The following is a 19732-nucleotide window of genomic DNA, read 5'->3' on the forward strand; positions in this document are numbered from 1 at the left end:
AGAACTTGGACTTTTAAGTACAAGTAACTGCTATTCAAATCGATGTAATCTTCGGGCTGTCCTTTGATTTCAAACTCGATGGGAGCGGAATCGGTCAATGAGGAGATGGGGTGAAATTCCACCCACTGGGATTCTTGCATCGTCATCATGGTGGGGGGCATGGCAAACAGATCCAGTTCTGTCTTGGAACAAGCGCAAGACTCTCGGTGCATCATTTTGTTGCTGTGTTTCAATAATCGAAAACGTCTAAGTCTCGAACGGTTCTTCTTTTCTTGGCCTTTCTCGCTTGAAGTCTGGTGAAAGGGTGTTTTCTTCGTCGTCTCTTTCTGCCTTGTCCTTGCTGAATGCCTGATTCAGTAGCGTGCAGGGCATTTATAGGTGTGTCTCGTCGGCCTAAAATGTCTTTGCCCGTTTGCAGCAAGACATTTTTGCCTGCCCTCATGAAGGCTTCTTTAGGGTTTTGTTTGTCGATGATGACATTTTGGAGAAATTCTTTGCCTTGCGTCAGTGCCACATCTTTCAAGGCGTGCAATCCGCGTGTCACCATCGGTTTCAACACCGGGGCCACCGAACGAAAGGCCGATTTTAACATGTCTCCTAAACCGTGTCCTCGCTGTTGTGCAACCCCTCGGTACACTGGATACATGACTTACTTACGAGTCGTGAGAGAACCGTTTTCGAAAATGGAGTTTCACCGTGACTTTTCCTTTGGTGAATGGAATATTTTGTCCCAAATCTCCTTTTATAGTAATGTTGACCGTGTCCAAATACGACTTGCTGACCGGCAAATAGTGAGGATGGACAAATTCGCGGTGGACGTGGTAAGTGTTTCCACCTTCCTCGTCAGCGTTCGTGGCAGAATCCACTTTGAAAGGAATGACACGCAGTAATGGTACGGAGGTGTGTCCCACCACGTTGTATTCCACCACATCGGAGTACACAAAGATCAAATTCAGTCCTTGGTTCAGTTCTACCGGGGTACGAAAATACTGGCCAAAAGTCGCGTTGTCGTAAATGATTGGTGATTCGCCTTTTTCTTCTTTTAATTTCTTCCTCATCTCCATGTCTCCGCCCAACATGTCAAACAATTCAGGACAAAATACAATGGACACGATTTTACTTCGCTCAAATTTCATCAAGAAGCGACGAGCTACTTTGTGGTACTCCATGGTGACACTTTTGTTCTTGACATTGTCCTTCCTAAAAGCTTCCCCAAACACACCATTAAACTTGGAGGCTATGGCGCTGACCAAATGATGACCACTGAAATAATAGCCTGGGAGAATGGACAAGTTGTAGGTCCACGTTTTAGTTTTCTCATCATAGGTTTTATTGCTATATGTAATCTTATCCAACTCATCTTGCAATTGTTTGTCATGAACTTCCACCGTAAAAAAAATTTTGATTGGGAAGGACATTGCGGACTTGGGTTGGGTGAATCATTTCCACTAAAGCCACTTCCCAATGGGCTTCGTGATCTAAGGGGATGGCTTGAGGTAATTTGGCCGTGTAACAGCACAACGTGTTATTGGGAAACACCTCCATGGAACTGTCACTGGGTAAGGTTAAGTAAAATTGGTTTTGGTGACTCATAATTCTAGAGTTCTGTGGCTGTCCGAGGGGTTAGTGGACGTCAGAGGCGTGTCTCCGCCCAAAATGGGGTTCTGGTTGTGGTTGTTGTTGTTGGAGTGGTGACTGGCACTGGCACTGGACACAACGTTCCCGTTCGAGGAGAATTTCAGGGAGGGATTGGGAAGCAGGTAACCGATGCAACTGCTCAATAAAATGGTCCACAATTGTTTGTCTCCTTGTTGCAAACTCAAATTGGCGATGGCTGCCCCGATGACACAATACACCACGAAGATTTGGCAGAAAAAGACGATTTGCGTTTTAGGCACACGTTCTCCACACCACACCCACAAGGGTTGTTTTTGTAAATCTTGCACAGAAGAACTAGGTGAAGAAGGAGTGGTCGACGTAGCTGCGTCTGCTGTGTGAAAGGGCATGATGGTCACTTCTTTTTATAGTCGATGACTTGCGAAGCGTCGATCCAAGAATCGAAACTGGGTGGATATCCTTTCCAACGTACTTTGACTTCTTTGACACGTCGTTTGCCCACTTTACGGGTTCTGCGTTCGAGAATGCTTTCGATGTCGTACACGTCGTCTTCTTTTTTGGTGACACGTTGTAACTCGGGCAAATAAAACGTTCCTTTGAGCACATCTCCGTTCATGTCTTCCAATTTATAGACGGCAGGATGACGGCCATGCACTCGTCCAGTGACGCGAAACAATTCGGTCGTCCAGTTAGGAAAGTAACCTTTGTCGAAAGTGCGTTTGGTTTTGCCAATGCGCACCCAATCTCCTACGGCCAACTCTCCACTTTTCTTGGGGACAGCCCTCGTCGGGGACGTACCAAACAGGCGCTCAAACACCAACACTTCGTTGTCGGGAGTCACGTCTTGCGGGGCACGTCCGATGCTTCGATGGTAAGATTGGTTGTACGCTTGCACCAGGTGCGGTAAGATGTCGATGTACTTCAGAGTGTGGTGATGCGTAAAATATTTCCACATGCGTTCTTTCAAAGTGCGTTGAAAACGTTCCACGATGCTGGCTTTGGTTTCGGGATTCTCGGTGGTAAAAAAATGAATGTCACGTTTCTTTAATTCTTTTTGGAAAGCTTGGTTCAGAAATTCGGTGCCTTTGTCCGTTTGCCATCGAAGAGGGTGACGACCGCTTTGTTTCAACACCCGTTGCAGGGCTCGCACTAACTCGCTGCTCGATTTGGAAGTCAAGGGCACGACCCAGGCAAATTTGGAAAAGACGTCGACGACACAAAACAAATATTTGTAGCCACGATTGTAGCTGGCCAAATGAGAGACATCGGCTAAATCGGCTTGCCATTGATGATCGATGCCTTCCACTCGGGTGCGACTTCTGGCAAACTTGCGTCGAATGGGTTTGTGTAAAGTGTAGGTAGCTTGTTCTTGTAACCATCGTTGCACTTGAGGTAAACGGAGACTTTTCAGTCGCGTTTTGGCAGCACGATACAATTTTTGAACTCCTGCGTAACCTGCAGGATGCGAGGGATCGTAGTAAATGCTGGCTAAGACTTTTTCCATTTTTTATTTTGTGTTGGTGTGTTAATAAGTCACCCACTCTTCGGTGATGCTACTTTGGGTGGGTCGAAAGGGTGGTTTGGAAACGGATTTACGTGTCCGATGGGCTACGGGAGTAGAAGTCGAAGGTAGTGATGGTGGCGGTGGTGGAGGTGGGAATGGAATGGCTTTGGTTGTCTTTTCTTTTTTCGCTTCTGGTTTCCCTTCTTTCTTTTTCACTTCTGTCGAAGGAGGTGTGGACATCATATTTTTAACCCAAGCTTTCATTTCTTCTCGTTGGGGTGTGGGGGACGGGGTCAACAAGGATGCTGCAATCTTACTCGAAATGGGAGCTGCTGACGGTGTTTGAAACACTTCGCGCATCTCTTCTTCCTCAGGTCTTTGTGGGGTAGCATCTCTGGTGACCCTTGGGGATGGAAGTGGTGGTGGTGGTGGTAATGATGATGATGGTGCTGGACTTTTCATCAAGGTCTTAAAATCTTTTAGAGTGGGTAAAGCTGTTTCGTCCAAAGCTTTCTGGTGAAAGAGTTGCAGTCGTTGCAAGAGTTGACCGTACTTTTGCGATTTTTCTGTTTCGGACAAATCTTGGCGATCCATCAAGGATTGCAATTCGTGTTGTAACTGGGACATCTCGCTCAAATTGGGATTGGGAGGTAAATGCGGGGTGCGCTGTTCTTGCCACCGATGGTACTCCATCCATCGTTTGTAAGGCACTAAAGCTAGTTTTCGTCCTTCCATGGGGTTGTCAGGGGTGAATTCTGAGATCTTGGGACTTCCGAAGGCCTTTTTATCTTGCTCCCACCAGTCCTCCCAACATGGTTCCCAAGACTCCTTTCAGTATGGGGCCTAACAAGAGAGGTAAAATGCCTCCACGTTGGACCAACATCTTCTTTTTTTGACGAATGGGAATTTTCTTTTGAACCATTTTCCGAAGAACGTGACGATGTTTGCCTAAGCATTGTTTCTGGTGTTTGGACAAAGGGATCGTGCCTTTCAAAACGTTCAAACAACATTCGCACACGGTATCGATGACCTCTTTGGAGGCCGTTTGAATGAGTTTTTTTCGTAGGGGTGGAGAAGCTTTGGACAGGACAGATAACATGTCCCCATGTTTGGCTAAACGTGGTGGTAGTCCTTTCCTTTTCTTTCCTTGGGGTTTTCTGGAGGGTGACATCTTTGAGTCTTTAGGATCACCTAAAAACACTGATACCCTACTCGGTCACAGGCCTTTTTTATACTGGAACGCGTCGCCACTGATTGTCTTTACGGCGTATTAGTTTGAAGACAGGCATGACACGTCGTGCAGGGGTACGTAACGGACTAAATCGAGCCAGTTCTTGCTTGGACAAATCCAGTAAACTTTGTAACATGCCCGATCTTTGATGGACTTTGATTTTGGGAGAAGGTACTTTGTGAGCAGCATCCACTGCCACTAAATTGGAAGGTCCTGCCACTGGGGAAGTTCTTTTGGGGGTCATCAACGGAGAAGTTCTTGGTGTGATCAACGTCTCCAAGTACTCTTCAGTTCCTGGTGACATCAACGGAGAAGTGGATAAACGTGAGGCTGCCGGAGACGCAGTCACCGCCGTGGCAGGTCGTGGTTTGCGAGTGTAAGGTTGCGTCCTGGCCGAAGTGCCTCTCTTGCGACTAGTTTTCTTCTGTGAACTTTTCTTTTTCTGGGGACTTTTTCTCTGTTTCTTTTTCTGGGGGCTTCTTTTCTTTTTCCGGGGTGGTGTCTGGTAAGAGGAGGGTCCCGGCACTGGAGAGGTTATTCTTCTTGGGGACCTGGTCTTTTTCTTTTTCTTCTTGGGGCTTCGTTGGACTTTTGTCTTGGGGATAACTTTGGGGGCATTAGGATCCCATCTTAAGAGTGAGCGAATGATGACCCCTCCTAGAGTACCGCTCCCTCCAGGTTTCAAAATGATTTGTTTTTTGGTTTGAGTGTCGATGCGGGGATCGGCCAGTTGGACCAAAGCGACTTTGTTTCGATCGAAAAAGCGTTTGGTTTGATGAGGAATCTGAATGATTCCTTGGAGTAATTGACGTGCCATCACCGTGAACCATCGTAAGACTTCTTTGAGACTAGCTTCTAAGACACGAGCTCGTGTTTGTGGATCTTTTTCTCGACTGATGCCATACAAGGCACGAATCAATTTGACGGGAAGATGCGACTGAAGGGACGTCATGTTCGCACTGAGAGTGAGACAGACGAAAAAGGGTCTGAGGTTTTCATAGATTTTTTTTATGGGGAGTGAAATGAAGTCGAGGACGGAGACGTGTACAGGACAGGCCCTCCGTCTTGGCACCAGTGGTGAAACAAGTGGGTACGAAATCGCAAATCATCGGGAGTCGTAGGTTTCAAATCGACGAGTAAATAGGCGTGTGGCGTTTGAGTGGCTAAGTCGTACGCCTGAGTCAGCCAAGGCGTTCCTAACTGTTTGGCTAAGACTTGCACTTGCGATTTATCTCGAGGGCTTTTAAACAAGACCACGTAATGCGCATTGAGACTGATGGTGCGATGGGCTTTACTTTGTTGAAACAAATTTTGGGTGATGTAAACGACACTGGCATTACGGTGATGCCCTTTGCGCGTGAACCACAGTTTAATTTCTTCTTCGTCTTCTCCTAACATGTCGTCGAAAATGACCAAATGGGTTAGACGGGAGTCAGAGACGATGCCGTCGTCTTCTTTAGGAATAACTTCCACAAACACGATGGAATCGCCTTGACTTTCTCGCAAGAGGCTGTACGCCGATTGCCACTCTTTGTAACACCACACGATCCGTTGAGGGGGTCGATCGATCAAATGATGTTTATGTTCGATCAAACGTTTGACGAATTCGGTTTTGCCTGAACCGCTAGGTCCAGCAATGAGCATGTTAAAGGGATGGCGAAGATACAAAGCCTCCCAACTGGCACGATCTAAGTGTTCGTCGATGACTTTGACAGTAGAGGAAGAGGGAGCAGAGACAGCAGAGGTAGCCATGGTGTGAGAAATGTCACTTGTGACACGAAAAACAAACAAGACAAGAGTTTATATACTCTTTCAGAACACGTTTATTGAATGTTTTTTTTCAAACATGAATACGAAAGACAAAAATACATAAAAGCCAAAGGCTTAAGTACAAGGATAAAAGGCACATGATAACGATGAACGTGGAATAAACACAAGTGTCTGTACAACAACCACATGTTTTGGGTAATGTTCTAACCAGTTCTATAGTAGGGGGTAAGGTCACACAAGTGTCCTCCCGAAAGGGTCTTTCAGGTCTGTCCACGACAGTCCTGTCCTGGGTGACGGGTTCTTCTGGCACCGTCACTAACACAGGTTGAAAAGTAACTTTTTTCCTTGAACAACTCTCGTGCATACTGGGCCACTTCTTGGGTCCAAGCCTCAAAACCCCATTCTTTCCAGGCACGGACATCTGTCCAATGGGGATGTAAGTCACAAGCTACACACACATCGTCATACACGTCTTGGGTAGCTAAAAGTTGACGAATCTTTTTTTCCTGTTGAGGTCGAGAAGTATCCAGATGAAACCGCAAGGCTTTGAGCAAAAGGAGTTTTTCGTGACCATTTAAGGCCATGGAGGTGGTAAGTACTGATCGTAAAGAGTCCACAAAGAATCGGCTGGTAAACGAAATCCCAGAAAACAAGTCACTAAGACACACACCACTTGTCGTCCCAAATTGAATGGATACAGTTCTTGTAATAATTGATGGTAATGATCCACGGTTTGAATATGGTCATTGAGTTCCTTCCACGGAATCTGTTGGATGACATGTGACATAAACCGTGGCATGGCAGCCTGTTTTTATATTCTCTTTTTTTTGGATGCAATACACGTACTTTCTAGCCAGAGATCTTCATTCTCCAGTAGGGAATCTAAATCTTGCATACTGTAACCGAAACGTCAGAGTTCGTTTAGAAGTTTCCTCTTCCGCTAAGTAGATTCCACGTAACAAATGTTGGTAATCCTTTACCTTGTCTTCCTCAATGTATTGCTGTAGGTGAATCTCGAAGTAACCATAATCATGAACATATCGATCATTAGCGACCTCAAAGTGTTGAACAATGTCTGACCATTGAAAGAATTTCTGACGAATCAGTTCTCTTATACCATTCAGGTACCAGTGGTTAAAGATCTGGTGACGTAACGGATGCAATTGTTCTTTACGTTTCACTTGTATTTTCACCAGCTCTCGGTAAATCCTTTCTCTCAACTCCACAGGCAAGCACAAAATGTTCTCTTGTAAAGTATCCATAAGTATATACACTGTTTTTGGAATCGTTGGGTGGTGACCAATAGCCTCGTTTAACTTTGTGCCTAATGTAATATCCACTCATAATCAGTCTTCTTGTACTTTGGAACAGAGCATAATTTAAAACCGGACGAATCACTTTGAGTTTGCGTTTCACTTGTATTTTGATCAGTTCTCGGTAAATGCGTTCTCTCAACTCCACAGGCAAAGCACGAATGTTCTCTAGCAAAGTATCCATAAATAGGTCATACTAAATCTTCTTTGGTCTGACACAAGAAATGTACTGTTTGCACAAACATGGTTTTACTTCAGTGTCGAATTTAAATCGTTGAGTCACTAATCTACACATTACAATTCGTTCAGAAGTTTCCTCTTTCACCAAGTTGACATTGTGTTCAAGATATTGGTAATTCGTTAACTCTTCCTCTGGAATTCGATGCAGTACGTTTACAATGATGTAGGTAGAATCGTCCATACCAAACCAATCCTTTTTAAAACTAGACGATCGTTCATCAATGTCTGTCCGATGAAACACTTTCAATTGAATCAATCCTTGTATAGCCTTCAGGTACCAGTGGTTCAAACACCGGTGACGTAACGGATGCAATTGTTCTTTACGTTTCACTTGTATTTTGACCAGCTCTTGATAAATGCGTTCTCTCAACTCCACAGGCAAAGCACGAATGTTCTCTTGTAAAGTATCCATGAACAGATTATTATGGTAAGAAGTTACTTCAATGTCTCGGTCCCACTAAAGGTAAGTAATGACAATTCGGTGACCATCGAGCATGTTCAACGTAGGCCGAATCTTGCGGTTCCCAGTGGTGAAGTGACACACCGCAACTGAAGCACTTGACTTTATCTCCTTCGCCCAAGTCGAAAAATCCGGCTCTGGCTAATTCTTCAGGGGTCGGTCCTCCCAGATACTTTGGCCATTTTCCTTTGAACGATTGAAGACGATTTTCAAAGTCGCAGTATTCCGACAAACGCACAGGAAACGAATATTCGTCTTTCACAGGTTCGTTTCGATGAGGGTTGAGTGACTTGGGTAGGAGTTTGCTCAGGGCTGGATGACATCCGTAGGGGGGTAGACGTGAAGGTGAACATTCCCCTTTAAAACGAAACCCAGTAAAATGTCCAAGAGGACGAGCAGCATCGCTTTCGCATCCCACAGGTTTGACACGCACAGCATCACTTTCCATGATAGGGGTAGGGGCACTAAAGTTCCCATGATGCTTTACGGCATCGCTCAGGTCACAAGGTACAGCATCGTATCCATCGCAAGGCTCACAATCGCACTCGTCTGCAAACTCCGTTACGCAATTACAATGGTAACCACATGGACAATCGCAGTTTCCTTCCGGACATTTTCCTTCGCAATGTCTGGGTCTTATCCATCCAATATTAGTCACACTAGAGGAAGATACAACTTTTTTACAATCCCCAAACTGGAACGATGTCTCTTTCAAAGTATTCATCTTGTTCGCTCGGTCTTGGTAGTCACAATGAACTATCGATCTTGCCTAGGGTTCCTTTTTTATATACAGACCAATACCGACGTGACCGTACGGTAAGGTGAAATGACTGGGAAGTCGAACTCGCTTCTGGTACACAATTTGATAGATTTTTTCCAAGGGTCGACTGACGATGTGGTGAGTGGGTAAACGTACAATTTTGTTCGGTTGGTAGGTGGTCACTTTAAAGTTTCCATCCTCTCCCGATTGCAAGGCTTCTTTCAATACCCCAAAGTTGACCACTCGACTGGTACGATAATTCAGAGTCAGTCCTTTCACTTTGCACGTCGTGTGCACTTCTCCTTGTTTGTCCCGGTATTCGTAGCCGTAATTTTTGGGACCGCCACTGACGAAACTTAGAATCTTGTCGTCGGGATGCTCGTCTGTCCAGGCTCCTAAACGGTCTCCTTCGATGTCAGGGTGATGTTGAATCGGGTGATGGATGTAAATGCAACTGTCCGTGTCAAAGTACAGGACGCGTTCCCCTAACAGTTCTAAAGCTTCGTACAATTTTAAGCGAGCATGGGCTGTCACGTAAGCCGCAATGATGACATGTCCAAAAGGGTCGTCTTGTACAAAGTCCAGATCTTCTTCGTAATTGACCAAGATCAAATTCTCTCGAACGACGTCCACGTGTTTCATGTATTTGGTTTTGTCGTGAATCATCTGGAAGTAGCGGGAAGGTTCTGTCAAATATTCCGTCTTGGGTAAACACGGTCGTTGTGCCATTTTACCCCACAAGCAATTTAACATCACTTTGGCAAACGATCGCCTGCCTTCGTTTTTCTCGATGTGGTCTAAAGTGATGCCTTCTTGTTCGTAGTATTTCTCTTTGAATTGTATTTGGTCTTCGGAAGTGTGACACCAGGAAGGATAGCCGCTGGCTTCTTGCTTCAGTTTCAAAAAGGCATCCACGTAATCTGCGAAAATGCCTTTCTGAGTAGGGTTACCCTTGTGGTATTGTTGTGTCTTGGGAAAGTGGCAAATTTCGTACACTTCTAACAGTTGGTATCCCATGTCCATAGCTTTGAACAATTCTACGCAGACCCAGGTTCCCGTCAAGGCCCGTTCTTCCTGGGTGTGCTGACAAGGCTGATCTTGGTTGCACGTTTCGGCACAAATACGGCACAAGGGAAACATCAGTTTGCCTTGACAATGGTGAGGTAAGACGGGATGGTATAGGTTCGTGGGAGGCAAAACTTTGCACTTGATCAAGCCTTCGTATTGTCGAATGTTTTTCAGGTCGATGTGTTCCGTCAGCAATTGCGGGTGCCCTACAGGAAAGCGACAATATTTGCACACGTAGGGATACAGCGAACACACATCCAAGTATTTCATTTCTTCTCCTTTCTCTTCGTCGGCTTGGTACAGCAAACAGGTGGCATTGGTCCTTCCTCCGTACAAACTATCCCTCGGGTTCAGCGGGTCCATGAACTGGTAACTTTCCACGAGGCGTTTAAACTCGGGATCGGTTTTCATACGGTGATCGTACTCGTGTTCCCACATTTCCACCACTTGGTATCCTTGCTGTTCTAACTTTAGGCGCCGCTGACAAGTTTCCTGGTACAAGTCTTCCATGGTTCGTTGCAAAAACTGATTTTTAGTGCCACGGTCAGGGTAACAAACGGGACATCCGTGAAATAAGCAGCCGTTAAACTCGTACACGATCTTGGGGTTTTCTAAGTCCCAGCCATCGACCGAATACGTTCCGATGGTCTTTTCGCCTCCTCCGTTGCGGGCATGCTGAATCCATTTGTCTTCCTTGTCGCACAAGTAATGTAACCAACGTAGGGCTTTGACCGAGTATTGACGTTTGACAAAGTGGGTCGTTTGAGGGCTGATGACAGCCACGGTGTTTTCAGGCATGAATCGTTGTCGATACACTAGGGAACACGCTTTGGCAATGGTGCAAGCTTCTTTCAAAGGATCGACCCCTCCGTGTTCCATGAACAGTTCTCGAAATTTTCCACAGCAACGCCGTAAAATGTCCACGTCGGAACGACAATACTTTAACATTTCTTCCTGAAAGTCGAAAGGGTCCGAGGCGTGAGCCTGGTACCAAGCGTAGAAAGCTTCTCGTTGTTCGGTACGCATGTTGTCGGGGTCGTAATAGTGAGCCTCGGGCAAATGGGGTAGAACGGCGTGTTGATTGGCTTCCGTATTGAAAAAGTGTGGAAAGTACCCTTTAGCCATTTCTGTCATTCCAAACGTTTTAGGCATTCGACTCAAAGGTATGGCCAAATAGCTCATCGAATCTTTAAACTGTACTTGTCCCACTTGCATGAAAATGATTTTGGCTCCGTTCAAAGTCACTTTAGGACGTTCGGTGCCTTGTTCCGTATAGTACCTCAAAAGAAACTGTCCATCGTATCCGGAGAAATTGTGAGCCATCACCGTGGCATGACGATGACAATCTCCGTAAAGTTCGATGTCCTCTTGGCTCCACGTCTTGTCGATGGGGTCTAAGACCCATTGGGCAAAATCGGCTAACGTGTTTGGCCCCCGAAAGATTTTTTCACGCCCTCCAGGAATCTTGCTGCAGTGAGGGCAATGACTGAAGATAGGTTCTTGAATGCACTTCTCGCACGCTCGATGAGCCACGCAGAAATTAGGAATGTGAATGCCGGTTTCTTGCATGCATTCGAAATCGAAAAAGATGAAATTGCCTTTCTTCTTGTGACCGTCCTCTTTCTCTGGTGGGGGTTGGTATTTTTGCACGTAGCATTGGTGTTCCAAGTCGACGATGTGGTGACAAATGTGACATTTTTTCTTTCCTGAACATACGTGTGCCTTGGTATTATTGGTACGTATGACTTGTTCACACGTAGGGCACAATCTCAGGAGTTGACAAGCACATTTCTTCTGTGAACCTTGCTTTTTCAGATGTTGTTGGTAACAGGTAGGGCTGACAAACGTGCGCAGACAAGTTGAACAAGGCACTGGTTCTTCGCTCAGACAGGGTGAAGAGGCCAAACATCCTGAGCATTTCAATCCACAATGCTTGTGTTGCTCTCGATTATTATAACCATGGTCACATTTCTCACAGTAATAACCGTATCCCAGGAATCCGGTGATACTGGTAATGGTATCGAAATGGTCATCGTGATGATAAACATGAATGTATTTTCCGTCCTTAAAATCTTGCCCTCGAAACAACAGAGACCCGCGCACTTCTTGAGGGTGCACTTTCAAAGTGTATCGTGGAGCTAGGGCATCTTGCAATTTTTGCATCTCAGGAATGCCACAGGGTGTGTCTTTGGACATGCCAGCTTTTCGTAACAGGAGTTCTGCTTCACTTCGTTGTTTGGCTCGGTCCGATTGTCGAATGTTCTCCCAGTCTCTTTTCCATTCTACCGTGTCGTTCTTGTTGGCATAGGTTCGTCCCACCACGATGGCACGGGCTAAACACATCTGGTCATGAGGATTGTGAATTTGGACAAGGCTACGCTTAATGCTGCGAAGGTCGTTCACCAATAACATCTTTTTGCATCCGGTCCCTTGAGGAGGAGAGACGTGAGTCATGTCCAATGTGGCTTTTCCATCGGTGATGTCAAACTGGTCATTAGATTGTTGCACGTGTTGAATCTTGTCCATGACTTTGGAAGCGGTCAATTCTGCAGGGGTGCTAAACTCGATCCAAACAGGGGATTTCAAACCGTCGTGTTGTATGGAAAGTCTCAAGCGATCGTCTTCTTTGGGTTGACATTGTTGCTTGAATGAAGTGAGCAGAGAATCCCACACTCCGGTGATGAACCCTTCTGCTTTCTCTAACGGTACTTCGGACTTGAAATCTTTAAACTTCACTGTGTATTTGTAAGCCGTGGTTCTAAATTTTCTAGAGGAGCGCTTTTCCGTCTCTCGAATGGAATAGTACTTTTCAGGGTTGACTAAGGGTGGTGAACTTGGTTTAGAGGTTTCAAATTCTGGTTCACTCATGTCCTCTTCAAAATCACTGACATGAATTTGTGCCAAGATTTCAGCCCTGGTTCGAGGCGATAGATCACGTTTCTGCCTCTTACTTTCTTCTTTCTTCTCGAATGAATTAGATCGTTTCATCTTGAGTGAAAAACGTCAAATGACTCAAGTTCAAACACCATGAGCTACTTTATAGTCATAACAGACCAGCGTATATAAAAGGGTGTGTGTCTTGTCCTTTCACTATTCATTTCACTCTCAAGCCGAGCACAACGATGGAAGAGACTAACCAGATGGAACGTTTCGTCAGAGCTTTGCGAGGGGTCATTAGAAAATTCTCTTCAGACCAGCCTACGGACTACTCTCCTTCCTTTCGAGATAAAAGTCAAGATACTTGCTATATCTGTCAGAAGAAAGGGTATTGGTCTTCTGAGTGTCCAGACCGTCAAAAAAGAACAAAAACAGGGAATAAAAAAGACAAAAGTCAAGATACCTGTTGTTATTATTGTAAAGAAAAAGGACATTGGTCTCCAGATTGCCCAAAAAAGAAACAAGAGGAGTCAGAAGAAAAGAGGGATTCTTCAGAAGAAGAGAGGGATTCTTCGGAAGAAGAGAGGGATTCTTCAGAGGGAGAAGAGGAAGAAAAAAGACAATTCTATTTACAAGAGGCAAAGAAACAGGAGAAGAAGAAAAGAAGAAGGGAAGAAAATGAGGAAAAGACGGTGAAGAAATTTAAAAAACAGAGAGACTAAACAAGGAGAAAGAAGAAGTCAATGAACTTTTTATTAAAGTGTTGTGTTATGAATTGTGAATTGGATTGTAAAAAAATGGAGAAAAGAATAAATGAATGATATAAGGTAAGTGTCTTTGAGTTGTGATTTTAAAATAAGAAGCTACACTCACGCACTCATACAAAGACACGTACTATAAGGGTAAAATGGGTGAGTTATTTTGAGTTATTGGCAAATTGAAATTGTATTTCTTTTCGAGAAATATGGGTGGCCCTGAAAAGGGCCTTTTTTCTTTATGGTGTAGGGGTGAGTTTAAGCAATCAATTTTAACTGCCTTATGCCTTTGCCACGGCCAAGGCCTACTTCTGGACTGCGTAATGTTGATGATGATGATAATGATTGGGTTGAAATCACTAAGGGTGGTACGGTAGGCTTAGTCACAGGGTTGACGTGTTTAGCTCGGGAAGGTCGCATTCTCTTCGGTCGTGATAAAGAAGTCTGATACATTTGTTTCAGACTTCTTAACTCCGCTAAAATGTCCAACAGTACCGTGACCGTTTGATTTTCACCCTCTTGTTTCTTTGCTGCTACTTCTTCTTGCTGTTGTTGCTGTTGTTTTTTTCTTACCTCTTCTTCTTGTTGCTGTTGCTGTAGGAGAAAAGCCTGTTCCGCTTCCTTTTGTCGTTGTATAAATTTCTCCAATTCTTCTTTCTGTCTCTGTCTAAAATTCTCCACTTGCGGTAATGAAGAAGGTAACGAAGGTTCCGGAACAAATTCTTGCGAGGAAAGAAAATCCACAAAATCCCAATTCACCTCTTCTGAAAGTAAGTCCGGGTTCCCTTGGGCGGTCTCCCCTGCTGGTGCACCCCATTGGATCGTTTTCTGAGTTTCCGTCATGTTGAATCACTGTCGCATAGATTGACTGCACACAAGCGCTAGCGAATCTATATAGACTACGTGACGTCACAGACTGCTCTCTTCGGATTGGATGCGGGCTGACTGAATTCTGTAACGCGTGTTCGGATTGGTGAATGAACTCAATCCGTTTCAATCCTTTCTGTCCCTATAAATAAGCGCAGTTCACTGCATTGATTCACGTATTCTCGGAGCCTCAACATGTGGACCGACGTTGAATCTTCAACCCTTGTGTCAACAATGATGTTCAGGACGGACATGCTCATGTATGTCCGATCCAAGTGGACCGTTGTCCACAGGACCAGCAGCAGCCTGTGGATAAGAAGAGTCTATATAGAGAGACAAGGTTGCCTCAAGAGGACTCTGATGTATGGCCCTGCTGTAAGACGAAGTTTGAGGAAAAGAAGATGTTGCAAATGCCCTTTATGTTAAGGGCATATTAACATAAACCAAAGGCCCTTTTCAGGGCCCCCATATTTCTCGAAAAGAGATAGCCTTTCCATTGCCTACCCCTTTTTATTTTTTTTTTTTATTTTTTTTTTTTAAAAATACAAAAAAAATAGAGACCCTCCCTGTTTCAATTTTACATAGACCCTATATTGTCCCACGATTTTTGGCCATGTTAAATTTACATAGACCCTATATTGTCCCACGATTTTTGGCCATGTTAATTCCCATAGACCCTATATGTTCCCACGATTTTTCTCCATGTTAAATTTACATAGACCCTATATGTTCCCAAGGGTATTTTTAATGATAAGTCCCATAGACCCTATAATATCCCCCTTCACTACTATTGTCGCACTTGAGGTCAATTTGGGTCAGAGCGAAGACGTGAGTAATGTCTAAAAGATATAAAAAGACGAATGATATGAGACAAAGACGATTTACAACCGTTTGTACAGAAATCATAATATAAAAAAGATAGGAGTTCGAGGGCATGGGAATGAAATATCCGATCTTCTTCGGATAACGACTTGAAGCGTTAATAAATTAATACACAGATAAAGTTATGGCTATGATTCTCATTCTCTTCTTGTAGACAAAGATCCAAGTTTTCTCTCCTAATATTCAATAAAAGAAAATAATGAGTATGAATTGAATGATTATAATCGCATTTCAGTACAAAATACAAAGAAAATTGTTAGGGCTAAAAGATATCATGTTACTGTTGTTTTTTTTTTTTCTTCAAATCAATATTACGCTCATACGTTAAAATTGCAAAAACTGACGGAGCTGCATAAGAACAAATCCTTGCTTGTTTGATGTTAGCAGCCATGCTTAAATTTGCTTTGCACATATTACTCTCAAGAAGGATTTATTCAATAATTCAAACTATGCTGAATTTATGTGTATTGTTAATTGCAAAATGTTAAAAAATTTCTTTAAAATAGAAACATTATAATTTTAGTTCATCACAACTGGCGTTCAAGACCGAGTTTAATGTTTTAAACAGCAATATGGTGCCATCACATCATGCCCGTAACCTTTCCACTTTAAGTACTTACAGATCTGATAAAGAATATACTCCGTGACTACAAGCGAAATACGTCTGGTACACAATTACCTGCAAATGTTAAGGACGTTTGACCTTTGGACTCCATATTGTCACTTGGTTTGTTAGAGCTGATGAAGCTCTGTAACCCGAGTCGATATGCTGACAATGCAAAACTAATGTTCGAACTTAGGCAAAAGTTCATTGACAAAGTTTGCATAATACAAACAATTTTTGTGCTCTTTTTCATAAAAATGTTTTTTGGAAACTATATCTCACTAATGTAAGTGTAATGAGGTCCATTTAGTCAGTATTTAATATACTTATTTGTCAAAAGCGTACTACATGCCGTGGCATATCGATTGAAAATGGTCATTATCAAAATATTCCAAAAGTATATATGATTTTCTGAAAATTGAAGTTCTTTTGTAGTTAAAGGCAACATATAATTTATTAAATTTATTTTAGAATTCTGCGCATAGCCAATTATGAGAACAATACATCAAACCTTAATATTATTATCATTATTATTATTATTATGTAGGTTATTTCCTACTCAGGCACATATGGGGACAGTGATGAAGACCTGGACCACATTATCTTTGCAATGAACATATAGAGGAGACAAAAGAAAAAGTCTTGTCTTGCAAACACTTCGACACAAATAAACTAAACTCTCGAGTTTGAAACCAGTATGCATCCTAATTAGTTATGTGCAATACAACACTTTACAATGATGTGTATATAGCCACCAAACAATTTACAATGATGTGCTTATAGCGACCAAACAAAGGACTTTTGCAAACACTATTCCAAAGTCATAAAAAAATCACAAAGCTGAGAAAACTATGGCATAATAGAATGGAACGTATTAGTGTAAATACAATTATGTTAGTACAAAATAAGACGCCCTCGTTTTATTCCATAAAAATTATATCATCTACAATGATGACACGACTGACATCGCAGACATTACAATCAAAGTATTACTTTCCTGTACTAACATTCCAAACTCATATTTGTAGCACATTCGAAGTTTGTTTTCTCTCTGTCTCTGTCTCTGTCTGTCTGTCTCTGTCTCTGTCTGTATATATATATATATATATATATATATATATATATATATATATATATATATATATATATATACAGACAACATTTAATTATCTATGGTGAATATTTTCAGCTGAATCCAAGCATCACAAACTTGTCCGATCAGATTCTTTCTAATGCATTTCGAGTCCTCTAGAGGTTAAAAATATTTTTCCTTTTTGTAGAGAGAGAGAGAGAGAGAGAGAGAGAGACAGAGAAAGTACTTACAGAGTCTGAAATGATATATCATCAAGTTGAAAATGTTATTGTCTTCTTGCACATACACTCCTAAGCCCTTAGGACATTCTGAAAGCCAGTATCCCCGAGAAGCGATAGATACCTTTCACTTGTAATACTATTTTTTGCTTCACGATGCATTCATTGGTCAGCATTCAGCGTTTGCTTCAAAACCAAATCCATTCGTAATCGATTTTCCTCTTTCCTTCAATAAGACAGCTATTAGTGAAATGTGCTGTTGGATAATTAAATGCATTGTGTTCTGTATGATACCTCTAGTGCAGGCATTGATTCATGAAAAATGCTATCTTCCACAGAGTCTAGGGGTTAGAATTAAATACAAGCAACGTTTTTACCGAATTGCACATATAATACAGATCTGCTCATGAGACCACTGGCAGTACTTTTAAACGGTGGCTCTATTTCAGCTCTAGTACCAACATCAAACTTTCGCATTTCACGTTTAATTCACAGGTAAAAAGTTGAAGATATATAGCTATACCTGCCACACTGGCATAAACGTTGACTTCATTTCTGACGCTATAACTTATTTATTTTAACCACCATCGAGCAAGTGACTTCATTCGATCGTATCCTGTACAGATAACAAGCGACTCTGCTTTCGAATCTGAGATGTTGACACCTTAAAGTTTGACAATTGTGACTGGAGTATGGTAGGCGCAATCAATACATGAAACCGATAAACATATATTTTCATGTTATACCGTTATCTAAACAATGACTTGCACATCAAATTAGTGAAGTTATGGTGTACATTCTTGGAACGGTAACTGCTGATACGTTCCAGCAGCCGCTTAAGGCATTGCGAAATCATTGTTTGGTAAGAAAACTCATGGTCAGCAGAAGACAGGTGACTTAAATACATGGCATGTATATAAAGGAAATTTGCAGGAGGAAATTAGAATGGCTTCCGTATCTGGGTCACCCCTGAAAACAGTTGACGTTTAGGACAGGTATGTATATATAATATCTGTGTGTGTGTGTGTGTGTGTGTGCGCGCGCGCGCGCGTTTGTAAAAGGCGAGAAACGGATACATCAGTGTGAATACACACCAACCGACCGGGAACACACCTCGAAACGGTGACGTCCCGTTTTGTAATGTCGGCTTTAATGGAATGCCAAGGCCTTATTTAATGAGACAAACCTTAAAATAAGCGTATCTGAGCATGTCCCCATTTTGTTGGTATTTTTCACATCGTGTTATACACAAGAATACACCAGTCCCACTCGACTCAAAACCTAGAGTGAATCAGTAGGAAAACTGCGTCCTTGTTTACGCGGTACAAATTCACATTGTTGCGCTGTTGGCTTGCGCATATCGTTACCGAATTACTAACCGAAGATGGCATCAAGAAGAGCTAACAGGGTTTAAATCATTTATATAAACATAGACAAATATATATGATATATTTTCTGTTTTAACACAGACAGCAATATCGATATACATGTTTATTAATGGGTAGTCTAACGTTCATAACACATTTCGACAAATTAGATCGGGAACCACGAAAACTGAATAAAATGTTTCATGCAGATATTATGCACGGTTTTTACAATGGACAAGAGATTCTAGCAATTCATCTGCGCTTGTATGTTTTATTTCCATTTTAACTCTGAGCCGTGAACATTTGCATAAGAAATACACTGGAAAATATCAACATTGATTTTAGTTCATTCAAATGTAGTTAGAAGCATATTAATAAACAGTCTACATGCTAACCAAAATATAATATCATATCTTTCCTACAATTAACCGCATTAGAGGTAATCCGACAAGTTAAGACTGAACCAATAGGAAATAAAAATAACTTTTTCTAAGTGCTTGTACATGGCACCAGTCACGAAGCTGAAAATACAAGCTTTTATACTCAAATTTAATGCTTCTCTATATATCATAAATGTGTATGCTGGCTGAAGTATAAATAATGTAAAAGAAAACAATCAGATAAATTTTGTTTGACTCAGAAGTAAATTATCAAATATGTCACATTCTGTTCTCGTTTAGTCAGTACATTTTTGTATATTCTCTCTCTCTCTCTCTCTCTCTCTCTCTCTCTCTCTCTCTCTGCTTCGTTACTTCTGTCTATCGTTCTTCCTTCTTGCTAGCTTCATTTCTTTCTGGCCGTACGTTTCTTGTTTTCCCCTTTTTCTAAGGACATGACGATAACAGTCGTCGCGTTTTCTCTAATCAAGCAATGACCACAAATACGCAACATTAAAGTTACAACTGACTTCACTAAGCGAAAGGCAGAACATTAATAATGTTACATACAAGAGGTCTCTTTAGTGAACGAATGAAGCAAACTATACTTCTTTTCTTCTAATTAATGCATGACCACCAATATCACAACTACACATTTACATCATAAATGCATTGTTTCTTTTTAATACATTTCCGTAACGAAGCGCCGGTACTTAACTACCATAAAAT

General features: G+C 42.4%; 1 protein-coding gene across 7 annotated transcripts in view; it reads right to left on the reverse strand.

The window, feature by feature from the left end:
• Nucleotides 1-19732, reverse strand: part of LOC149801823 (alpha-2B adrenergic receptor-like) — a 73029-nt gene that overhangs the window by 25936 nt on the left and 27361 nt on the right. Inside the window, exon 1 of one of the 7 annotated variants that reach the window (XM_089956183.1) lies at nt 17272-18240. The exons of the other annotated variants lie outside the window; for them this stretch is intronic. The gene's annotated coding sequence lies outside the window, so the exon portion shown is untranslated. Of the gene's footprint in view, nt 1-17271; nt 18241-19732 lie in introns of those variants that run through there. 7 annotated transcript variants of the gene reach the window in all.

The sequence above is a fragment of the Sinohyriopsis cumingii genome, chromosome 4, assembly GCF_028554795.1.
Source record: "Sinohyriopsis cumingii isolate HCF-2022 chromosome 4, ASM2855479v2, whole genome shotgun sequence".
NCBI classification, from domain to species: Eukaryota; Metazoa; Mollusca; class Bivalvia; order Unionida; family Unionidae; genus Sinohyriopsis; species Sinohyriopsis cumingii.